This window comes from Eurosta solidaginis, chromosome 2, assembly GCF_040869045.1.
Source record: "Eurosta solidaginis isolate ZX-2024a chromosome 2, ASM4086904v1, whole genome shotgun sequence".
In the NCBI taxonomy this organism is placed as follows: domain Eukaryota; kingdom Metazoa; phylum Arthropoda; class Insecta; order Diptera; family Tephritidae; genus Eurosta; species Eurosta solidaginis.
In genome coordinates, this window is record NC_090320.1 from 9,025,397 (window position 1) to 9,051,675 (window position 26,279).

A 26,279-nucleotide genomic window follows, 5' to 3' on the forward strand; every position below is an offset into this window, starting at 1 on the left:
AAACGTATTGTAAGCGAAAACAGGTCAGTGAAACGGAATTTTTTTGTGACGGCAGATCCAATATACGCTAATTATTATTCCATGGTTGAGCTTCGTTTGTGGTAAAGGCAATTAAAACTGCCTACGTCTGGACGCAAAGCTATGTATATTGGCGTTGCCCGTTAGTGAATTACCAAAAGATCAGCTTGTATGGTGTATGTCCTGTTTACTATCATGGCTTTAAACAGAATGTTGGGAGTGAAGTGGACGAGGTGCAGGTGTTTCAAGAAATTGAAATATCAAACTTCATGTCTAGGCAGCAAGAGGATGAGGTTGCAGGAAAAGAAGACAGTGGTGATAGTAACGGTGTTAAAGTGAATTCTATATTTTTGCAACGCGAGATAGACTTGTTAAGACGTCAGAAGGAGCTTTTACAGAAGGAGAATGTTTATTTGCATAGAATACATAATTTGCAAGGTATGGCTGCAGCTACTCCGTTATCACGTCGCACAGTGGTCTGGATTTGGCTTTCAGTGGACTTAGGGAAATGAAAAAATTATTAGTTAATAACACAAAAACTTTGATGGGGATCGATTTTAAGTCTCATTACATGACGTTTTTATATATGAGTATTTTTTCATAAAGTCTTAAACAAAGGTTATAGCAAATAAAAAAATTTTATGTATGGGAAAAATCACATTTTTACCGTTAACTCATTTTCCTCACCTTTACTCAAAACTTGATTAATTTATTTATATAGTTAGGGTTATATACTATGCAATGTACTCGGTTTCATGGTTCGAAAATGTTCGCGTTTTTTTTTTTTTTTTTTTTTTTTTTGATAATTCATATATCATATTTTTATACTCGGTTGAGCAGAGCTCACAGAGTATATTAACTTTGATTGGATAACGGTTGGTTGTACAGGTATAAAGGTATAAAGGAATCGAGATAGATATAGACTTCCATATATCAAAATCATGAGTATCGAAAAAAAATTCGTTTGAGCCATGTCCGTCCGTCCGTCTGTCCGTTAACACGATAACTTAAGTAAATTTTGAGGTATCTTGATGAAATTTGGTATGTAGGTTCCTGGGCACTCATCTCAGATCGCTATTTAAAATGAACGATATCGGACAATAACCACGCCCACTTTTTCGATATCGAAAATTTCGAAAAATCGAAAAAGTGCGATAATTCATTACCAAATACGGATTAAGCGATGAAACTTGGTAGGTGAGTTGAACTTATGACGCAGAATAGAAAACTAGTAAAATTTTGGACAATGGGCGTGGCTCCGCCCACTTTTAAAAGAAGGTAATTTAGAAGTTTTGCAAGCTGTAATTTGGCAGTCGTTGAAGATATCATAATGAAATTTGGCAGGAACGTTACCCCTGTTACTTACTATATGTCTGCTTAATAAAAATTAGCAAAATCGGAGAACAACCACGCCCACTTTTTAAAAAAAATTTGTTTTAATTCAAATTTTAAAAGAAAAGTTAATATCTTTACAGTATATAAGTAAATTATGTCAACATTCAACTCCAGTAATGATATGTTGCAACAAAATACAAAAATAAAAGAAAATTTCAAAATGGGCGTGGCTCCGCCCTTTTTCATTTAATTTGTCTATGCTACTTTTAATGCCATAAGTCGAACAAAAATTTACCAATCCTTGTGAAATTTGGTAGAAGCTTAGATTCTAGGACGATAACAGTTTTCTGTGAAAAAGGGCGAAATCGGTTGAAGCCACGCCCAGTTTTATACACAGTCGACCGTCCGTCCTTCCGCTCGGCCGTTAACATGATAACTTGAGCAAAAATCGATATATCTTTACTAAACTCAGTTCACGTACTTATCTGAATTCACTTTGTATTGGTATAAAAAATGGCCGAAATACGACTATGACCACGCCCACTTTTTCGATATCGAAAATTACGAAAAATGAAAAAAAATGCCATAATTCTATACCAAATACGAAAAAAGGGATGAAACATGGTAGTCGGATTGGTTTATGACGCAAAATATAACTTTCGAAAAAACTTTGTAAAATGGGTGTGGCACCTTCCATATTAAGTAAAATAAAATGAAAAAGTTCTGCAGGTCGAGATCAAAAGCCCTTGGAATCTTGGCAGGAATACTGTTCGTGGTATGACATATATAAATAAAGTAGCGGTACCCGACAGATGATGGTCTGGGTCACCCTGGTCCACATTTTGGTCGATATCTCGAAAACGCCTTCACATATACAACTACCACCACTCCCTTTTAAAATACTCATTAACACCTTTCATTTCATACCCATATCGTCAAACAAATTCTAGTCACCCCTGGCACACCTTTATGGCGATATCTCTAAAAGGCGTCCACCTATAAAACTAAAGCCCACGCCCTTTTAAAATACTCATTGACGCCTTTCATTTGATACCCATATCGTACAACGCATTCTAGAGTCAAGCCTGATCCACCTTTATGGCTATATCCCTAAATGGCGTCCACCTATAGAACTATGGCCCACTCCCTCATAAAATACTCTTTAATGCCTTTCATTTGATACGCATGTCATACAAACACATTCCAGGGTTACCCTTGGTTCATTTTACTACGAGGTGATTTTCCCTTATTTTGTCTCAATAGCTCTCAACTGAGTATGTAATGTTCGGTTACACCCGAACTTAGCCTTCCTTTCTTGTTTTTTTTTTTTTTACAATGCTTTATGTACAAGATATAAAAAAACAGAGATTTAGAAAAAAAAAAAATATTTCAAAGCCCAGTCGAAAAAGAAAAAATCGTGTTATCTTTATAAAAAAGCATTAAAAAGGATTTTTCAAAATTAATAAGAAGTAAAATTCTGAAACTTCAAACATCTTTTCTAAAATTCGAAAGGTGTAATTTTTATTTAATTCTGGTAACCAAAAAATTATTTACCTTTCTAAAGTAGCACAATGTCCTTAAAAGCTAATTGAAAGTCAAAATTTTTTGATTTCTGAGAGACTTTTTTAATCAAAATTTAGTTTCACTGCACCCTAATGTACACATTGTATAGTGCGATATGTTTTTATTTTCATTTTGCTACTCATTTTGGTGGCAATGGCGTGCAGTGAACGAAATGAAAATATCGAGTGCATTCGAAATCGCACTCTTGACGGTCACGTATATTGGCGCGCCGTAAAATGTAGCTAAAATCATATGAATAAATGTAGATGTATATATTTCAAACACTGTGCAACAAAGTCGTTGCATTTAGAGAAATTTTTAACACGAATTATGTTATATAGAAGGGAAAGTAAAACTTGTCTAAAAAATAATTTTCTGAAAGAGAAATCTAATGAGGCAGTTCTAGGCGACTACATAAAAAGGTCCCAGGAATATTTCTTGTCTTTATATTTTCTATAAAAAAAAAAAAATAAATAAAAAAACAATTAATACAACCAAACTAAAATGAGTAACAAATGATCTTAAGCTTTCGAAATAAATAAATAAAAGGCATATAAAAATTGGAACCTTCGGCGACTGATCACAAACATTTGTGTAAACGCAGCTGCCAAGGGTGCCAATGGAAATTGTTTATATCTAAAACTTAAAGTTATACCAGTTAAAGATTTAAATAGCTGCGTCTTTAATATCTTTTCACCTGCTTATGAGTTCTTTTGCAAAATTTTCACAGCCACACAGTGTAGCGAACAAACAACGAAAGCGGGAGTACGCACGTAAATAAACCAACTGCAGCATTGGCGCTGCTGAAAAAACATGCAATTTGTATGCAAGCAGTAGCACATCTATCTAGATAGATAAACGCACATACATATACATAAGCATAGCTCATACACATATTACGCATATATGTACATACATACATATATTCACATATTCATACAAAGTACCTACATTGGATATCCTCATAGGTACATTCATTATACACCGCGTATACGTAATCAAAGCAGGTAAGCATACAAATATGAAGCCAAGGAACTTGGTTGTAAGTCTATCTACAATGTATGTAGCATTGCTCTTTGCTGGCAGGCTGACAGGTTGTCAGTTTGCTTGGCACGAAATTTAGACATAATGTAATAGTACACACCACACTTACATACAACCTGAATGCAACAATCGCGCTGCAATTATATGGGGTATTCCATCCCATTTCGACCAATTTTGAACCCGACCCCTTTAGAATTGGCTGAAAGTTTTTCTTCTTTTTTAGCTTACGAAAGACGTTTTTCAGAAGTTTTTCAAATTTTTTCATCCAACTCAAAAAAAGTTATGATTTTTAAAAAAAAAACACCGTTTTTGTTTTCAAAATGCGATAACTTTTTCAAAAATTGACCGTTTGGGATCTTTTTTTTTTTTAATTTGTTTTTAAATGTACTTTTCAGAAAAAATTCAAAAAAATTTTTCAAGTTTTTTTTTGTAATTTTTCAGTTTTTCGAGATTTTTCGAATTTCGCCCTTTTTTTCTCATAAAAAACTTCAATCAATCCTACAATCATCCCCACTAATCCCGGAGTGGGCCGACAATAATTGAAAAAATAACTTTAAAATTTTTTTTGTATTTTTTCCGAAAAGTACATTTAAAAACATATTTAAAAAAAAAAAAAATTATCCGACACTGTCAATTTTTGAAAAAGTTATACCGGTTTTTTCAAAATATTTAAAACTTATTTTGAGTTGGAAAACGGTGTTTTTTTTTTCAAAATGCTAAAACTTTTTCAAAAATTGACCGTTTGGGATCATTTTTTTTTTAAATATGTTTTGAAATGTACTTTTCGGAAAAAATACAAAAAAAATTTTAAAGTTTTTTTTTTCAATTAAATAAAACATGTACTTGGGATTAACTAATTTATTATTTTAAATTTAAACACGCGCTCTACCTTTATAATTTTAAATCCCAAAATTCTTTTACAAGAGCTATTGTTAAAGTCTTTTAGTCAAAATTCAACAAGACTATGTCTGTATTAAAGGAAAAATTGCCTTTTATTTTTCGATCCACTTATATAAAGGTAGTCCTTAAAATTTTTTATCATCCTTTTATTTTAGTTTTCCTTTAAACACATTTTGTTAAATTGTATACAGTGGTTCACAGCTTATTTCGTGCAACTATAGAACAAAACTGTTGAAATATATAGAAAGGAAACTATTGACGGTGTCAAAAAAATTCAAATGCACAGTTTTAATGCTTCTATTTGAGCAAATACTTAATTTTCATGTGTTCACACGTTTGTACTTATTATTTAATAAAAACTAAAATTATCTCAAAAACCAAGGTCACAGCTTATTTCGTGCACTGCGCCCTTCTACTACTTTTTATCTAGTTTAGTACCTCGTACGACCACCTTTTTATTAGATAACATCTTCAAGATGATTTTCCATAGATGCAATTAGTTTTGAGTGGCTTCGCGTGGTACCTTATGCTTTTCTTCGACAGGAGTAGTATTTAAATCGCTAATCTTACTAATCTGCCTTTGCCGTGTAGCCGATTCCAAAATAGACCACAAATTTTCAATGACATTTAAGGCGATAGATTGTGGAAGTGGATTTATGAGGTGTGGACAGTTCCACATTGGCTGTTTCACGAAACAAATTAAATGAACACATGTTTTTGATCTGCCACAATTCTTATAAAAATCGTTTTTCACAATTTCAAGGCCAAGTAAAACTAGAGTAGAAGTAGCACAATTTTTAATTTTTTTTTTTTGTTTAACTTTCAGAAAAAAGGTTTTTCCCCCTCTTGAAATTACTGTCATAACAAATCACCAGCAAACTTATCAGAGACAAATCACATTTAATCTAAAAATCACTTACCCCACACACACAAACACACACACGTGCCTACTCGCTCTTCCAATCATTCAAAATAATAAATCAAATCGATGTTTACGAATTTTTCGCTAAGCGCAACAGCAATTAATCAAAATTGCAACGCCTACGCATACATACATACTTACACTTGAGCGAATACCAAAACAAAACAAAAAATTTGGAGACGAAAGAACAAATGAGATATTTACACAATGAAATTTGACTGAATTGTAATTTATGTAAGTAAAGTGATTTTTAAGGATAAATTTATGTAAGTAAAGTGATTTTTAGGTACTTATGTACATACATACATATGTACATACATACAAAGTATATATGCATTTATGTAGGTTTATAGTTCAGATAAGGCTTTTGTATGTGAATACAATAAATTCATGCACAAAAATTCTTTTGTGTAAGAAAAAGCATATAAACTTAATTTATTTACACACCTTTTTTTATTTTGCTGCCGTAGTGAGTTGTTGATGTTTGCAGCGTGCAGTGGCTGAGTCGTTGAGCACGTACCAGCTGTTGCACTGCACTGTTGATATGTTTTATGCTAAAATTTTTAGCGCATGGAAATATTTTATTTTGCTTTAATTCATTCCAACGACGTCACTTTTAACAATTTTTTTTTTTTTTTTTTTTTTATATTTAAAAATTTTTCTTTAATTTTTTGCACAAAATATTTAAACAATTTAGTTTTCAATATCTTTTTTGCAAACGTTCTACATTTTATTTGAATGAATTTTATATCATTATAAAATTAAAAACCAAATTTTGTTTCAAGTATTTTAAAAAAATTTTATTCAAAATATTAAAAAAAAATTTCTTATAAATTGAATTGCACAAAATATTAAGAAAATTTTCTTTCCACACTTTTTTTTGAAATCGTTCTGTTTTCTATTCAATAATTTATTTAAAATATATTTTACCAAATTTAAAAACTAAACTTTATTTTCAATAATCTTTTTTTGTGCAATATTTTTGTTTTCATTCAAGAACTAGATATTTTGTTCCTTCCTGAAATTTCTTTAATAATTTTTAACTTTTTTTAGAAATATTTTCTACATCACAAAATATTGAAAACAAATCAGATTTTTTCTAAGTCGTTATGTGTTTTGTATGCTTCAAGCTAGGCCTGTACAATATTATAAACAGAACTTTTTTTAAAAAATATTGTTGTTTTATCGTCCTATAGATTTGTAAGATCTCGGGTTCGGTAAGGAAAACAAAAAATTTTTCTTTTTATTGATACTTTGAATTTTGAGTTTTTTTAGAACATTATTAAGTAGCCTTGCGTTAAATGTTGCTTTCCAAAACAAAAGAGAAAATATTATTTCACTTAACATTTTTTTTCTTTGTAATTTTCAAATTCGTTAGTTTGAATTTTTTTATTTGCATTTTCTGTGAATAATTTTCCAATATTTAAAAAATAATATGTTCTCTTAAAGCTTTTTATTAAATTGCTTACTTTTGAAAAATTTTCGCAAAATATTGGACATAAAACAATTTTTTTTTTTTAATATCTAAAAAATGTATTTATATTTCTAACTTTTTTACAAAAGTAATGAAGAAGTGAAATTCAGAAACATGTCCTAGTAACCATCGCCGTTTGGAAACTTACAATTTTTCTCTAATATCAATTACAAAAATTTTATTTTAATACCTTTTTCAAAAAATAAAATGTAGCTGAATGCGTTTGTAACCATTTCAACTATCGTAGGAGTGCGTGTTCGACTCCCACTCCCGTGAGAAGGGGCTTTGAAGAGATTTACAAGGTATAATCGAAACAACTGTCGCCTTGTCCGTCCTGATGTCACGTTGATTAAATTTTTTCCAAATTATTAAATAAATTATAAAATTAAAAATTGCTTGAAATAAATGTTTTCATACATTTAAAGCGATACGGGCAATCCCCGGTTAACTCATATAAGTTCTTTAATAATATTTGTTTAAATTTCTTTGTTTTGAAATTAGTTTTAACTCACAAATTGCTTAGAAAATTTCTTTATATTTTTTATATTACTTTTTTTCAAAATCGTGTATTTTGCTTCAAAAGTTAATATTTAAAAAATTTTCCAAATTAAAAAAAAAAAATATTTTCAAATTTGTTTCTAAAATATTTTTCAACTTTCTTTTTTTTTTCAAAACATTTCACAATTTTATTTGCAATAATTTTGTGAAAAAATTGCAAGTAGGCTACGAATTTCTTTTTTTCAGCACATATTTTCGAAAATCTTTCTGTATTTTATTTTCAATATTTTTTAATATTATTGTTTTTGACTTTTTCGATATTTTACAAAGTCTTATTTGTTATGATTTTCTGTTGATATTTTTTTCAAAATTAAAAAAAAAAATATTTTAAAATTGTTTTTCAAGTGTTTTTGTTTTTGTAGATTAATATATATTTTTTTTTTCAGAACTATTTATAGGTATTAATTATTTGCGATTCTACCGCTTGAGGTTGCATAATTTTTTTAAATAACAAAATTTTCTTACAATTTCCCAATCAAATTTCTTTTACACTTTTCGTAGTTATATTTCAACTTTTTATTGCCCTTTCCCTTTCTCGTGCAATTTTCAATCAATTCAATTGGTTTTGCAAATATTCAAATATTTTTCAATTCACTGCTCATCAAAGGTTTTTCAAGTACACTTCAAGAGTTAATTGGTTTGTGCACAGCAACTGACTAACGTGTCCACTGAGGACACTTGCTGCCACGCGCTATTTGTCTAGCAAGATGTTGAGATACCTGAGCTTCACATTATTTGCAAGCTTCACTCTATGACTACAACTGCGACTAAGTAAGTCTGTTTTTCACTACATTTCACTAAACTGCTGCTCCTTCTTTTTCTTCTTCGTCTTCTCAGTCTTTTGCTATGTATTCTATATACACTTGACTAGACACTTGAGTGGCTGTTATCTATCTATCAAGCAACACTTGGAAATATTTCTTTCTATGTATGTATGTATGCGCGTGTTGCTAACTCAAGTAAGCCAAGGCAAGAAGGAATGCGTAAAGACAGTCAAACGCATTGAGCAAATTTTCATAATAAGCAGAAATTTTGCTGTGGGAATAGCAGGAATATTATGGGAATCGTGTACAATTTTCGCAGCAGGTTGTCGTCGTTTTCAATGTACAAGCTCGTTGATTTTTTCTTTTTTAGTGCACGCTTAACAATAAATTTCAATTTGCTCTAAAATTTTTGTATTTGCATAAATTTCACATTTTTATGTGGAAATGTTTCATGCTTTATAGAGTGCATGCGTTGGTTTACTAATTCGCACTTATTTGATAAGAATTTATTATTTCATATATACGGCGGCAATATTTGTACACGCGCCCCTTAAAGTATGCAACGTTTTTTGATTAAGATTTTTTTTTTTACTAGGTATGGCAAATTCGCAATCAAATGCGTGAAATTAGTTAACCTTAATAAATTTGGATTAAATGGCGCAGATTTTTGATTAATTTTCATTCACAATTAAATGAAATTTTAAATTTTATAATTTTTCGAAAAAAAAAAAATATTTCGCCACTATTCGCACGAATTTTCAGAATTTTTTTCCACTTTCTCAAAACTATACAACTTTTTCTGTTGCGTTCTTCTCGCTGACTGTGCAATGCTTGCAATTCAGTTTTTAAACTTTAGCAAAACTGCTTCTTCTTACTAGTTTGCTGCTGCTGCTACTTGCTTTCCTTCTACTTCACTACTGTTCAGTGCATTTCTTATGCTTCTCTGCTTGTGTGTGTATGTGCACATCAGCCCTACTACACTTTGTTCAATTTCTTTTACTTCCACACACAACAACACTAACAACAAGCTAGTTTTGCTACAGCAGAAACCGACGACGTTATCAACCGTTGCATTACATAAAATGCGTCCTTACTCGTTGTACCCAAACGACTTAATGCGCTCAGCATCACTTTCCAGTTTTAGTTGGACCAAAAACGAGCAATGTGCAATTGTATGTGTGTAATAGCACCCACACATTTGAGCGCACTCATTTAATAAAATTTTGATTTCACTAAACTTACCAAGTAAAATCAAAGGTAGCAGCACAAAAACGTACTCAAAATTAAGGCTCAGTCCGCTCCACTCATACTTTGCTTACTGTGCTTTTGAGCGCTTTTCATGCTTCATAGTTATCCTGTGTATCCATAACCTGCTGCCGTGTGCCTGCCGATTGTGTATCGTTTTTTGACAAGTGATAGCTGTTTTGTATGTATGTGTGTGTGTGTAGTCTTAGTGCCGAAGTAACAAACGTCGTTGTGCAGCCTACGGCGGCAGTGATAAAAACAGCCGCCAGCTGATGACACATACACAGCAACAGCAGCGCCAAAAGACATATACATACACATGCACACATATACACTCTTACTCCAACACACCTCAATGGGTTAGTATGTCTCAGTTGTCGAGGGCAGTATGCCTTTTAGCGCATCTCTAACTTACTTTGGTAGTATGGGAATGTAGTTGTGAAAGGTTAGCAAGAGCAGGAGCGTGGGAAATGTAAACAACAGCTGTCAGCTGATATGTTGTTGGTGTGTGCAAGGGAGGCGCTTTTCCGAGTACAATCATAAGCGTTCGCAAGCCCTACATACAAACACTCTTCTACAAAGTAAGAGTGAACTCAGATAATAAGAGAAATAAAAAGTTTGCTCAATGAAAATTGTAGTGTAGCAAGTATAAAGCAAAAAAAATAAATTAAATTAATACATACCTATGTATATACCTGCCTTATCTTTTTCTTTTTTAATACATACATATGTATAGATACCTACAATATCTGTATGTACATACAGATATTTATACGGATGAATGAACTTGAAGAATAGGATGTAAAATTTTAAGATGCTTAAATTTAATAAAGATAAATAAATGTATTCAAAATTATAATTACAAAGAGCACAAACAAATATTTACAAGTTATATAGTATGGATACTAAGTGAAAAAATAAGCTGTTCTTCACTCACTGCTGTTAAGGAAGATATCATAGAACAGGTTTTTTGTTGTTCTATTTGATATGGTCAGGTCAAACTATTTTTATCGTTCCACTGAGAAACCCTTTAGGAACTTTGATTGTGGGAGCCTCAACAGTTTAAGATATGATTGTATAAATTCATATTTGTCTCACGTATGCCGAATTTACTGCTGAGTTGAAGAAGTTGTAAACCTATAAAGCTCAGTACGTCATGATCTCTAGAGGGAATGCCGATTTGGAAAGTTTTTGAAAAACACTTCATCTAAGGCGAACAATTTATTCAGTTCTCTCCAGACATAAAAGAAGATGCCTGCCTTTTTAAAATTTAAAGTATTTATAAGCGGTTAATTTTCGTTGGTTTTGTTTTGGTGTAGGAATCTAAACTCTAAACCATGCTATACTAAACTAAATACCACTATCGAAGTGCCGAGCCCTGCGCTCCAATCGAAAATACTGCTATTCGTTTTTTTTTTTTTTTGAGTACAAGATACATTGTTTGGAATATCTTTGTGAATACTTATTTTGGACACTATGCGACCTTAGGTATTGTTGTGAAATGTGTGAAGGCCTGAGTAGTTGATGCTCGCATAAATGGAAAGGCTCGTATCATAGTCCAATAGAACTAGGAAAACTTGTGCGAAATTCGTAAACGAAAGTCTCGCAACGATTTCCTTCACACACAAAAAAAAAATGTACATTAAGAGAAATGCAAAAATCACGTATTTTCTTTACATTCAAAAGAATTTTACGTCTGGAAATTTCATAGAAAAAATTCGAAATTTGCATAACTTTTCATGTGAATTTAACATAGTTTCCGAGTAAATTTGACATATGTATAAACAAATTTGCATACCTTTATAAGCTGTTTATTTAAGCTAAAAGTGTAAGCAAAATTAGAATAAAGGCTTATTTGCTTTCTTATGGGATACCTACTACCTACTACTTAGCCGAAGGAATTTCTTAGCCTTGCATATTCCCCTTCATGACAGCTTTTTGAGGGTCACCCGAATCCTATTGTAGCGCTCTAGGCAGTTTTGTGCTGCCGGACCTAGGGGGTGGTTCAAAATTATCCACAAAGGACATCAATAAGTTTATTGATCTAACCAAACAGTTTGACTGAACACACATAATTGGTTCAAGGAGAATGTGCATCAAAACGACTCCTAGAGCCCTACTTGGACAGCTCAGAAATTAACCAATATCATACAGCGTAGGTATTTTATTATATCAAATACTCCTGAATACAAGATAATGTCATTATGTATCATAAACTGGCCTTGTTGTACCGGTTCCATACTTCTCGGTGTATTGAGGTGTGTTTCTATTTTGGCTACCGCAAGATGAAGGTAATTATCACTGTAGCATTTTCGAAAAGTACCCTTATTCAAGACGCTGGATCAATTACCGTCATGTACGTCGCGATTTCCTTAGTCTTCGATTTCTCCAACTATATAGTGCAAGGTGATGGATCGTTTAATACCGGAACCTGTTACTTCATGTGACCTTTTCAGGGCAGCGGAGTAAATCTTTTTATTGCTATTTGGAATGGGTGGAATCTGTCAAGAAAAATCCTTTTTATATGCATTTCCAAACCCTTTATATAAAAGTTTTTTAACAACGTTATTCATGGCTTCCACAAATGCTAGCTAACGCCCTTTTTTCATGCCTTGCCGCTCTTCGCATCACTAATAAGTTCGTAATTTGCATTGACGATGACAAGAGCCATTAATAAATATGGGGAATTGAAGCGTTTCCAGATGATCAAAAATTTATATTTATTTATATCACAGATAGAAGCCGTCCACCATGAATACATAAATAGCTTTGATCAAATAAATAAATATCGATACTGTCGAAAGTCCTTATATTAGTATTTCAGCTTATTCTTCGTTTTTTAACGATAAGGAGACCTCCGGAAATTTTGGGCAGTTTAATCAATATTGATGGTCCTGGATAAATATCCGGCACGTTTCGAAAAGTGCAATCATTAAGGTACTAGCTCGACCAATTTAGAGATCGATCTGATATGACCACATTGAACCCTATAGGTCATTCAATCCCCTCCTTTAGTGTAGAATTTGGGGTCAACTCGTCTGCTAAATAAACAGGATTTCCCACGGGATGATGAGGTTGATAATTGGGTAGCAGAAGTTATGAATTTTACTGCCAACCCCTTTTGTGGGAGTTGAGCTACACAATCTATTGAAAGCCTAGTTTTTCAGCTCTAGTTTGCTGGCATAAATCTATACGAGGAGAAATAAAACGGATTATTACTATTACCAACTAGGACTAAGTATGCAATGGTACGCTCTTTGTCGCCGAAAAAAATCTCTCTACAAGCTCCCTGTCAAATTTATCCTTATTATTGGCTTAGAATAAGGGATGGTATAGAAAAATTATGGGATTTTGGTGTTTGAAAATATCTAAAGTAAATTTCTACGGAATATGTAAGGTATCATGATATGCAAACAACCTGTGTCGAAGTAAATTTAGCGAGATTTAGGGCTTTACCCCGGCTTCATTGGTGGGGCTATATTTTGCGAATAGAGAAACAAGTATCGGCTTAGAAATTATTCCTATCAACCACCGAACTCGAAAGCACAGAAAATGGATAACTGTCCTGTATCGGAAACAATAGATGGATGGAGAACTTACTCGGCTCAAGAACGGCTTAACTCAAATTTCGCGTCAGCTAAAAACGAATTTAACTCATGGTGAGATAGGTTGTTATTCCCCAAATTTTTTTAAAAAAAGGTTTTTAAAAGTTTGTTAAGATAGGTCATGTGCGATAGGCAGTCGAGAAAAGTGTTTAACTATGCTTCTCAGTTGTCGATTGTGATCATACCCTATCAGGTAAAATAAAAAATTATATTTCTAAGCGATATATATAGATTTTATTAAAGCAATGTTGTAACAAACTGCCACAAGTGGCTGCTTTAAACTTAAATACATATCTATGTAAGTGCGAATGTATAAATATGTATTCGTTATCACAATAGGGTGAATTTTAACAAACTTGCTCTCCATTACCGCGCTAACTAAGTTAAAGCTTCTCTTGACATTTTAGTTCTCTTATCACTCAAAATCCATTGGCTAGGTATATAAAGTTTGCCGTTTAACTCAAGTCTCTCTACCCTTCAGTTTTCACTCCATTATTTTCCAAATTTTCACTATTTTACTTTTATTTAATTGCATGTGTATATATGTATGTATGTGTGTATGCATATCTAAATTATATTGCGTATACGCACTGTAAACCCTTCAAATGGTTGTAATGTTATGTATTTATATTTACATTTAAAAGATATGTATGCATAAAACTTAGTATATATATATATGTACATATATTGATACAGATATGTACTTAAAACTGGTTCAGGAAGCTCTGCAAGTTTAGAACTCCCTATAAACTTTTTAGTAATGACATGGAGGGCTTTGAATCAGTTATTTCTGAACTGCTGTTTCATAACATATTAGAAAATATATTAGCTTCTGAGGTCGAGCCTTCAATAACAAGGAAAACGAGTAAATAGGAAAACTAGTTGAAAAAATTATGTACATTTGGACGAATAATCCCAATGTTAGTTACAAAAACTTTACAAAACTCACGGGATTATCCAATGACACTGACCCAAGAACGGGTTTGCACTTGAAGGAAGGCTTAGTGAAGGACAAGCCAAGAAGTGGCCGCCAAAAGGAAGCAGCAGACGCGTAGTTGGAGAATAATGTTCTATACCTAATTAGGAAAAACCGATCCATGTTAACGAGAGATGCTGGCAAAAAGTTGCACGAATCAAGCAGAGAAATAGTATGTGGAAAAAGTACCAACATGAAATGAAAAACAGACGTCAAAAAGCATTTCCCTTGCACGTAAGCTCTATGAGACAAAATCAGCAAACGAAAATTTTTGTGTTATTATGGACGATGAAAAGTCTTTGAAAATGGATCTAAAAAGTTGCCCGGTGCTCAGTTCTACTGCTTGCAGTCTGGAGAGAACATTCAAATTCGGAACAAAACACCTTGATAGGAAAGTTCGAAGGTTTGATTTGGGAAGCTATTTATGAATGTGGGCATAAGTCCACGTTGTTCTCTACGACGGGAACCAACAATGCATATATCATAATGTTTTCAAAATCGTATGCTGCCATTCTTATATCGCCATAATGGTAAATCTATATTTTGAACGTACTTGGCTCCAGAACATTACGCTCGTGTCACTCAAAAGGGGTTCGAAGATAGCAATGTACATTCTGTTCGGAAAAACTTGATCCAACCAACGTGACTTAGTTGCAACCAATTAAGCGATATTGGGCTCAGATAAAAGCAAAACCTTTGAGAATAGGGAAACCAACAAAAACCGTTACCAAAGTAAAAATAATGTGGCGAACAGTGTTGTTAAAAGTTGATGAAACAGTAGTAAAAAAATTGATGTTGCGTCTCTTCAGAAAAGTTCGGAAGAATAAAATGATTAAAATTTGCGTACCTTTCATTGATATAAATATGTATGTATTCCCAAGCGAATAGGAAAAAAGCACAAACAAAGTAATCGTTAGCACTTTATGAGCATTTTTTAATCTGCAGAACTTTTAGTACCAGCCCTTAATAACTACTGTACAAATATACAAATATGTGACTGTAACTTTTCCTGAACCGGTTCCTTTTCTTAGCTGGTTCCTCTTCTGGTAATAGTTTGTTTTTGGAACCAGCTACTTCTTTAAGAACTGCTAACTTCTTCCAGAACCACTACCTTCCTTTAGAAGCGCATACTCCTTTAGAACTATGAACTACTTTTAGGGCCTTACCGGTTCTTATAAAACTGTCTTGTTCTTTTAGAACTGGTTATTTTTTGGAACTGTTTACTTGTTTAAGAGCCGGTTGCTTCTTTTGGAATTATTTATTTCTTTACGAACCGATTACCTCTTGTAGAACTGTTAGATTGCTTTAAAACCAGTTACTTCTTGTTTAACTGTTAATTTCTTTTAAAAATGGTTACTTTTTGGGTATTGCTACCTCATTAGCTGGGTGATGTGCTGCAGCTGGCAGCAACAAAAGCAAGTTGAAGTTCTGATTCATCGCGCAAGAGCTCACATGAAGGACATATCGCTTTGACTTCGGCAGCATCATTTTGCATTTGGTCAAACTGGATCTATCGTATATTGGTGGCGCCCACTCGAACCTATTCAGCCGTCACATTTCCCATATTTTATGGGATTTCTCTCTATCTTCAAAATTATTGGCAACACTGTCGCTGTTTTCATTACCAACAGCAACGCCATATATGTATAACAGGTATGCATAAGCACAGCAACAATTAAGCACCACGAAAAATATATATGTTAGTATGTATGTATGTATCTATATTAAGTAAAAGCAATAGCAACAACTTTCCATATCCTGATTTCGAGTGCTAATTTCCAGCTCTCATGAGTAAAAGCACATCGCACAATAGTTTTTGTTTCTACACATACACATGAAAGAAAAGCCACATACACACACACACTACACAATGAGTTAGATAGCTACGCAGCCATGACATCTTGAATCGACAACTTGCTGCTGCTTATTGGCAGCGTTGCTCTTTTTGTTACTTCTCCTGTTTATGCTTCTTCTTCTCACTTTCTTTGTCTTAAATGTGTATGTGTTTTGCTTTTATTTGAAGAGTATTTCGAGTGGTACTTTGCCTTGGCACTCAATTCTAACAACGGTTAGATTAGAGTATTCTACACAAACAAACGCACACATACAAGTATGTCTCTAATATGTATGTATACACAATTAAGCTCCAAGATTTAACTGCAAAAACAATGTTACAAAAATGGCAACAACAATTTTAAGAAATTAAAAACAAAGCAAAGGTCTGTATTTAGTGTGTAATGGCAAAAAAAAGCAGTCGATGTTTGTTGTGTGATTTTACCAGGATCGACGATTCGCTTTGGTGTGAGTGTGAAGGACTAGGGTGAATTAATTGTTCTCTTGTTGTGTGTGTGTTATGTTGTTATGAGAGGTTTGTAACATGTGAAAGTGTATGTTTATAAACTAGTTCCACAACTACTTAGTTTTTTTTTTTTGCACTGGCGCAAAGTAAGTAAGGGCCAACTGTTTTGGCATTATTTGCAATAAAAGGTAATCAAAAATAGTCGAAGCTACCATTGATCACTAATCTACAATAGTCGTATTACTTGGTTATTAAAATATTTATCAAATTATGTAAAAAATTTAAATAATTAAAAATTATTTGTTGATTATTAATTTAAAAAAAATATTATATAGTAATCAAGACATTGTCATTAACTAATTATATTATAATCCTTTAATGAATTCTAAGTTTGTGAATATTTTAATTATTTTTTATTATTTGGAAAAATTCTTAGGATTTGAGTAATTAAAAATAGTTGAATCATTATAAACAGTTAATAACAATTATTGCAGTCATTTTAATGCATTTAGTTAATTTATTGTACTTAGTGATCAATTATTCAAATGATTTACTTCATTATTTACAATTACTGAAAAAAACGCAAAATTATAAACAATAAAAACTTTTTTTCAAGTAATGTAAATTGTTTAAGGTCAATCAATCGTAACTGTTTTTGTTAATTATTCTTTTGTATACAAATTATGTATTAATCACTAAAATTAGACATATTTATTTTTAATTATTGGGCATGCATTTTATTGCTAAAAATATTTAAATAACTAATAAGTAAAATTATATTTATTCAAATAATTAACAGTAATGAATACAAACTTTGTTGTTTAAATATCTGAATTTATCATTTATCAATTATATAATTATTTTATTTATTGTTATTTAGAATGTCAACTATTAAAGAAATCGAAGAAAAGTTTTGAAATTTCTAAAGTTACCTGAAAACTCAAATTTTCTAATATTTAATTTTTTTTATTGGTATTAAACCAATGCATTAATTCGATAAATAAAATTGATTAGGATGCTAAAAATAATCAAATAATTAAAAATAATTATCACTCGTTTTCATTAAAGTGACTTCTTAAATATTGGTTTGTTTTCAGTTGTATAATTTATAATAGTTCAATTATCTAATTCTTTGACTATTTTTAGTGATTTTACTCACTTCTTTAATTACATGATTTTTTCAATTACTTTTAAAAATTGGTTAAGTTAAAGTAACCAAATAAACAAATAATTTTTTTTTTTTAATAGTTTTGTATGACATGATTTCTTATTTAAACTTATCAAATTGTTTGGAAATATAATCAAGTAATTAAAATTTTCAAAGCTGAATCTAGTAATCTTTTTTTTAATTGTTTGTTTCTTTTAATTGATTGTTTTCAATTTTATAAATATTTTTATTATTTGACTATTTTTTATAACTTAAAAAGTGCCGGCTATTAATGATATTTAAATAATTAAAAAACAAAAAAGTCACAATTTTTTATCTGTTTTTTTTTTTAATTCATTTATTTCACTATTTTTGATCACTTGACTATATTTAATAATTCTTCCTGATTATTTTCAATTACTTTTAAAATGCGACTGTTTTTAATTGTTTCTATTTATATCATCGTTTTAGTGATTGTGATTGGATTATTTTTTATTATCTTTAAAAAATCATAAGATAATAGATAACCAAATAGTACAAAATAATCAAATGGTTAAAGCAAAATTTAGCTATCATTTCCTATATTTTAATTATTTAACTATACTCAAATAATTAATGAGTCGGACTTTAAAATATTAAATTATTATATAAGCTCGAGGCCTTATCCAAATAAAACACAGTATTATACTTTGTATTTGTATTTTTGATATTTCGACTTCAGCCTGAAGTCATCATCAGGAACAATTGAGTATGTTATACAGACTGGTATTGGTATACAAACTGGTATTGGTATACAGACTGGTATTGGTATACAGACTGGTATTGGTATACAGACTGGTATTGGTATACAAACTGGTATTGGTATACAGACTGGTATTGGTATACAGACTGGTATTGGTATACAGACTGGTATTGGTATACAGACTGGTTTTGGTATACAGACTGCTATTGGTATAACATACTCAATTGTTCCTGATGATGACTTCAGACTGAAGTTAAAATATCGAAAATACAAACACAAAATATAACACTGTGTTTTATTTGGATAAAGCCTCGAGCTTATAACATAATTTAATAAATTTAAGGGCTTTAAAATATTAAAAGCAGTCAAACCATTCTTTGTAGTTATTTGATTAATTTTAATTATTTGATTTTTTATGTTTTTTTTTTGTTTTGAGTGCTTATTTTTATTACTTATATATTTGTAATGATTTTTCAAAAATAGTTCAAAATTAACTGAAAGCAGTCCAATTCAAAATTCATTATTTATTTAACTTGCGGATTTTATTTTCATTATTCGAAATGATGCTAAGACGATATAAAGTTAAGGCGTAGAAATGCTAAATGGAAGACTCCCAAGTTGCTTGGTAAATCAACATTTTGAATTACTTACAGTAATGTGTAAAAAGTGAAATGTACCAACAGTCCTGAACTAACCAATTTTTTTGTTGGGTAGTCGTACACTTGCAAGAACAAGAATATAAATTTTACACCTGTGTGAATTGTATTGCTTGAGCACATGGGCCAAGGATAAGTTTTGAGCTTGTCAGTTTTTATTGTTTTTGTTGGTAGTTGCAACAATTGTTGCCATATGCAATATAAAACTCATTCATTTACGAAATTACATATGCACGTGTGCGTACCAACACACATACACATGCAGAATAAGTCGTGCCACACACACACTCACACAGTAGTAGCAGCATGGAATTTAATTCAAAAAATTGCACACCCGCACTACTCTGAGCTGTTTGTGGCATAAAACAAAAACCAAAATAAAAACAATAACATTTGGTTACAAAAAAAAGTGAAAAAGGGAAATGTAGAAAAACTGCAGGGGGTGCTGGACATTGAAATGCGTAAATGCAACAACAACAAAATTACAATGCAATCGTAATAATGTCACTGTTTAATTTTTTTTTCTTTTTTGCTTTTAAGCTCATTCATCGACTTTGCTCACAGAGTTGTTTTTTATGTACATATGTCTGTATTATTATTATACGGTTTATGATAATATTTTCATTGAACAATTGTAAACATAATTATTATTATCGTACATATATACATACAAGCAAACCATATCGATTCGATCCTACCCGAACCTTTCTTTGCTTCTGTATCTTATCAATCGCACTCTTTCTACCTCGTCTTTTTACTATAATCTCCTTATAACTCCTCCCTCTTCCTCTTCTTCCCGCTCGAAGTTTGCGTAATAAAAATAACACTTTCCACATTTCCCAACGTATATGCACCCGGATCTATAGAACACATATACCCAAATATATGTACTTTGAACTTAATAGATTCACGTACGCGAAACTGCTACTTGTTCGGCAGCAAAACTTGGAAAGTCTGGCTATTGAAACTCGAGGTAGTATGGTATCCTTAAAGGCTTCCTGGTTTGACTCCATTATCAGACTAGCACTCGCTCACGCTGAGTTTTGATAGGACTTATAAGGGATGGTCTCTTGAAGACAGGCCTTGAGGGGCCGGACACGCACACAATCTTTGAAACAACAGGTCCAAAACGGAATAAGCAACTAAGGGTGTCTCTTCTAAGTCTATCTCCTTGACCCGGGTAGTGTCTTCCCGGTTTCAACTACAGGCAGGAAATACACTGTAGGAACATCAGCAGATTTCAAGATGAAATGGTTTGAACAGACTATCGAGTATCTCTGCAGAAAACAACAATAATTGATTCGAAAAAAAAGACACGATAATGAGGTTCTCTGCGCTGTTTGAACCCGGGTCTTTAGTATCCGGATAGTACAACAAGCAACCCATTAACTCGGATTTATAACGCATAAACCTCGAAATAAGTGAAGGAAATTCAAAGTTTCTGTAACGTTGTCTCAAAAATATCAATTGCACTGAACTACATAGAGATACTTGATGGAGGCTGGGAGTCATCTAACCGATAAATGTTAGAAGAGCTTATGGGCAAGCACTTTCAGGCTATTAGAATAACTGGCAAAAGCTGCCAACTCCAAGGTTAATTACCACTCCATGAAACATTTAAGCTCTCCTCACAAGTTCGATTGCCTATTTTCCCACAACTGAATCTCCGTTCGAGATAGTATCTTTCTCGCTGAGCCACAGATGGTAAGTGGCATTATACGCACACATTTACAACATAACCTAAGCTAAGTTACTTATTATCAACAAAGCAGAAATGACGAATGTCGTGCGACATTGAGATAAAAAAGTAAAAAATATATCCCTGATTGAATTTTACTGCAGGGTCAAAAAGCACCTGACGTAAAAGCAACAGCGGGCTCCCTGGAAGACAAAAAATGCATTATGCATGTCTTTATGGACATTGAAAGACGTTCAGTAATACCCTCCGGGGGTATCGAACCAATCGCGGCAGCTTGTAACTAGTTACTCAGGTGTCATAACTCTCACGGCTTAGTGCATGAGTTCACAATATTAAGAAGAGTGAGAGAGGTATCGCACACTCTACTTTTGACTGGGACCATAAGAAGCTTTTCAGGAGTTTTGAGAGTAGAGCGGGTCACTGATAATCACCTTTTATGGCTAGAAAATCCTTGGTTAATAATGGAAATAGATGTACGCTGTACCCATGCTCTGTATGATCATAATTATTCATTCCGTTTCACAGTCCTTTAAAGCGGTACTCGTTTCTTTTGTGGAAAGATAAAACATGCCTCATTTCAAATTACTCTCTAATGGAGAGGCAAAATTAAATTGGCAGGAAGGAATATCTGCGGACTATATTGAACAAAAAATATATCTTGCAGACTAAATGTGGCAGAAAACGCTAACTTGGCCATCTTCTTCTTCTTCTTGGCCATAAGGAGACTCCCTGAAGGTATTTGGAGGGTTATCGATATATAGTCCTTTGACTGATATTGATGACTTACGTCCCGGATTACGGTACCATCGCGGGAACGATTTGAGGTAACCTCATCGAACCTTCTAGATTATCAAACACCATCCTTCTGTCAGGAAATTGGGGTCTGCACATTGTGATTCCGGTTAACTGTAATCACTCTTAGCCCGCATATGTAGGTATGTAGATCCATGGTATAACGTGACTGGGGTTCTGCTGAGCACTTGCAAATGGGCCTTGAGTCTAGAAAATGCTGTACCAAACGCATTTAGCTTACGTAAAGTTATTTATTCCAGGTGGTTGTTGGTTTTACTGTTCATTTTGTTTAGACGAAAGTACTCAGTATAATACGATCTAAATAAAAAAAATGCCTACTCCATAATGAAGTACCGCTGAGGTTTATTAGACATATTGAAGTACATACTTCTAAAACCTTTTCAATATTACAAGTGCAGCTTTGTATTGTCAAAAAGATTCTGTCTCCTATTCTTGTCTAAACTGACCTTATTATTTGTTAAGTAACTAAGCATTGTTTCTGTGTATTATCTTAAGAAAGTAACAATACCCAGCTGTGTAATTGTTTTTGACTACAATGTAAATTAACAGACATTCTAACGGTATTGTTCCCAAAGTCAACAACATCTCCGTCATTGTAATTATTTACTTTGTAAAATAGACGGTATACTTTTAGGCGTTGCAACCAAAACAAAACAACAACAATTATGAGGATAAGTGATTGAATGTTTTGTTTTTGTGCTGTGTAGCTGCGATGACCTTTGATATATTTTATTAATATTTTTTGTTTTGTAAATTCTGCTAAGCACCATTCAAATCACTTAGCGAGAAACGTCGAGCATTATCCAAAAGAACGAAAAGTACTTTAAGCTCCATTCAATTAAAAGATCGTCTAATATCCTTACGTTTTTTCATTTGTATATGTGCGTATTTGTTTGATGTTATAAATTGAACCCGGCATTCCAGTTTAAGGTTTCCCTAAATTTCATCCTTAAACTGATTTGAGGTGCGCCCAAAAGCATGCAGCGCTTAGTGAGGTTTCTCTGACAGTAGTCATGCACTTGAGAAAAAGAAAGCTCAGCGAAGTATCAGAATGGGCAAAGCCACTCTAACGAACTCCTGTGCAACCTAGGGGAATCAAACTCTTACAACTGGTATTAGACAATGCAGTCGACTGGCAAGAAAATGCGGACAAAGAAAAGGGGGTAACACTACGTCTACAATGGAGCTTGGACAAACTACTGCAAGTGGTATTATATTAATAGGTCACTGCAGACTCAAAGTTAGTATACAAATTGGAAGCCAAACAACTATCGAACTTTATTTCCCAGAGCATACTTTTTTGCGGTTAGGGAGGAGGAAATGCGCTATTGAATTTTGAGAAGAGAGCTTACTTTCTCCCCTGTTTGAATAGCTAACTAACTAACCTCTCACCTCGTTTAGCTTTACTTCAGTTAGAAAACCGCAATACGTGACTGCTTTGGCTACTCTTACGTTATTGGAATGTGGAACCGTCTTCCCTTTCCGTGCAAAGAATATTCCTTACATATAGGCTGACCATGTATTACATATGTATATGACACCTCGACATCTTACGAAATGCACTTCCCATGAAGTCGCTGGCACTTTTCTGTGCTATTGACCGAATGTGTGGCGTGTTTCGTTTGTATCCACAGTATCGGTAGTTGTTATATTCAACGCTGCCCGTTAGATAAAATAAATACTTGGCGCACTTTCGGAAAGATTCATTCCGAGCTCCTCCTCCAATTATCGTCGTGTTCGTTTTTAAGTTTTCCTACAAATTGGCGGGACATATTTTATGCCAATTCCGAACGGCTGCCGCGAGGCAGATTAACTTTCACCGAGAAGGACAAAGACTTTACTTTGCAATAAGTAATTCATTATTGTCTAAAAACCGGTGACGTGCAATAATGTCAAAGTAAATGAAATGATTAGGGCCCGGATTTTTTTGCAGTTGTATTTTTTTTTTTGGTAACTCACAGGAACTTCAAGAATATACGATTTTCCGAATCAAGAAATAAGTGTAAAAATGGCATTGATTTGTTAGTGCATATATTTGCATATTTTATCATAAAGGTACATTTTGTCGCATATTTTTTAGTATTTGGTGAATTTCAGTTAAATACATTTCAAGATTAGTTGGCAACCTTCCGAACATATGTTTTTAGACCAATAATGCATTTGCCAATGCGCATGTGTATATAGTTAGGCTATACTACAGTCTGTGTGTATTACAATAAGGGTAGCGAGAATGAGAGCGAACTATATGTTTCTGCGTACACCTGTACGATTTGCACATATATACTTTTATATTTGAATTTAAACGTTGCTCACGGCCAGTTGCACAAAAAATTGTTGTACATTCAGAAATGTTTTAACAATGCCTAAAACTAAATCTATTTTGGCTATTCAAGAGTTTCTCTTTCGGAGAGTTTCGCCACCAGCTTCATATACAATTAACAACTATAGTCTAGAAACTGTAAATAATTTTATTGACTTGGGAGTCATGATGGATTCCAAACTTAGTTTCAATCTTCATATTAATGCTACAGTGAATAAAGGCAAAGGTGTTTTTGCATTTGTTAAACGGTGTTCAAAAGAATTTAACGACCCTTACATAACTAAAGCACTTTTTACAACATTAGTTAGGCCAATTAGAATACGGCTCAATAATTTGGAATCCGCGTTATCAAGTCCATGCAGACAGTCTCGAATCAATACAAAAACAATTTTTACTATTTGCCTTAAGAAATTTTCAATGGGACTCTTTAACTAATCTTCCACCTTATACTGATCGATTAAAGCTTATCAATCTTCCAACTCTTGCTAGTCGAAGAGAAATGCTTGGTGTAATATTTATGACAAAACTTTTAAATGGATCAATTTCGAGCCCATTCCTTCTGAATGAAGTGAACTTTTGCGTTCCCTCTCGGACATCGAGAAACTTCAAGCCTCTTCTGGTGAAACAATGTAGAACGAATTTCGAACAAAATGAACCTTTTCGGCGTTTATGCCAAGATTATAACTCTCACTCAAACACATTTGATAGCTCCGACTACCTTTTTTCTATAAAAAAAGATTGTTCTCACCTCTCTTAATTAATGTATAACACTGATGACCTGATACGAAACTTCTCGCTCTCTGAGAGCGCGTGAAAATGTGCATTTTTTTAATATTGGCCATAGATACCATGATGCTCAAAATCAAATTTGGGCATTTCAGAATAATTTTGGGGTATTTTACATAGTAAAGGTTTAATTTATGATTTTCACCGAAAATTTACTCAAACTTGTCAAATGGGATATCAAAAAACTCGAATTAATGTCAGGATCACAAACCCGAAGAAAAAAATAAGTATTTTTTTCACCCGTAAAATTTTGTTGTGACAACACCTTTCATCGAAGGGCTGCACACGAAACAGGTTTTGATAGCGACTTTCGATTGGTGAAAAAGTTGGCTTCTTAGCCTTCGCATTGATGTAAGTGGGTGGATAACGGCGATGTTTTTGTGGCGCGTTCCGACATTCCATTTTTTAAAGCTGATATAAATTTTACGTATTCGTATAGGTTTCGTACATGTTTCATTAAATGCTTTTTGCGGACGGCAACTCAGATACTTCACCAAGTTTTATCTTTTTGCGTTCGTTAAAATAAGAGTGGATCTAGTTTCGTAATTTCTTATAAATTGTGTTTTTCACGTTTTGGTCGCATCAAAGCCAAGAAGGGGGATAGCCGTTTATTCTTATCTTATGGCGTTGCCAGGAAATCAAAGCAAAGCAATGCGATCGAATTATATTATTACATATTTTTTCACTCATCTACCACAAAATAATTTTAAAAAACATTGCTTTTTTTATAAATTTTAATAAGTTTTTATCAGCTTACTTGTTGATTTATTCGAAAATAAGGAAACCGAACGGATTTCTTGGAGTTTTTTCTTCCGTAGTTTAGGCAACTCTATAGCCATCTGATACTCAAGACCCATTCTTGGAAACGAATGACTATTGTTTACAATCGAATGAACCATTGTTTACAACCGAATGACTTTCAAGGCCCATTCCTGGAAACGAATTGAGAGAGAATGAATGCTTCGTATCAGGTCGTCAGTGATGTATAATACGTTTGCTTCTGTTCTCTTTAAGTATTACGCTTGGCTGATAAAATTTCTTCTGTAGCTGAGCAGTTTCAGATCGTGACGCTTGACAAACCGCTGTCCATCAAAGACTCGGCAAAATAAAAAAAAAATAAAAATTATTATATATATATATAAATCGATCGCGTCAACAGGATTAGCCTGGTTTCATTGGGTCACTTGAGGGCAGCGCGCTGCCACAACGTCCATTAAAAAAAAAAATATTTGAACGAATATAAAGAGATATTCGAAACCGATGGGGGTATTTTATTTTACAAAATTTGCAATAAAAGAGTTAGCTGTGCAAAAAAGTTTCAAGTTGATCAGCACATGCGGAGCCAGAAACATGTAGAGCTTTCTAAAACGCAAGATGAAAAAACTTCTCAATGCCTGCTTAAAAATTACGTTG

At 32.9% G+C, this 26,279-nt stretch overlaps 1 protein-coding gene across 14 annotated transcripts in view; it reads right to left on the reverse strand.

The window, feature by feature from the left end:
- The window catches only part of nAChRalpha6 (nicotinic acetylcholine receptor alpha6), a 694,673-nt gene that overhangs the window by 619,761 nt on the left and 48,633 nt on the right, over positions 1-26,279 (reverse strand). For 8 of the 14 annotated variants that reach the window (XM_067764327.1, XM_067764326.1, XM_067764325.1 and 5 more), the window contains exons 1-2: positions 9,214-9,672; positions 6,230-6,505 (exon numbers count right to left, since the gene is read on the reverse strand). The exons of 2 other annotated variants lie outside the window; for them this stretch is intronic. The gene's annotated coding sequence lies outside the window, so the exon portion shown is untranslated. Of the gene's footprint in view, positions 1-6,229; positions 6,506-8,279; positions 8,455-9,213; positions 9,673-26,279 lie in introns of those variants that run through there. 4 more of the 14 variants (XM_067764323.1, XM_067764321.1, XM_067764324.1 and 1 more) reach the window with 4 other exon arrangements.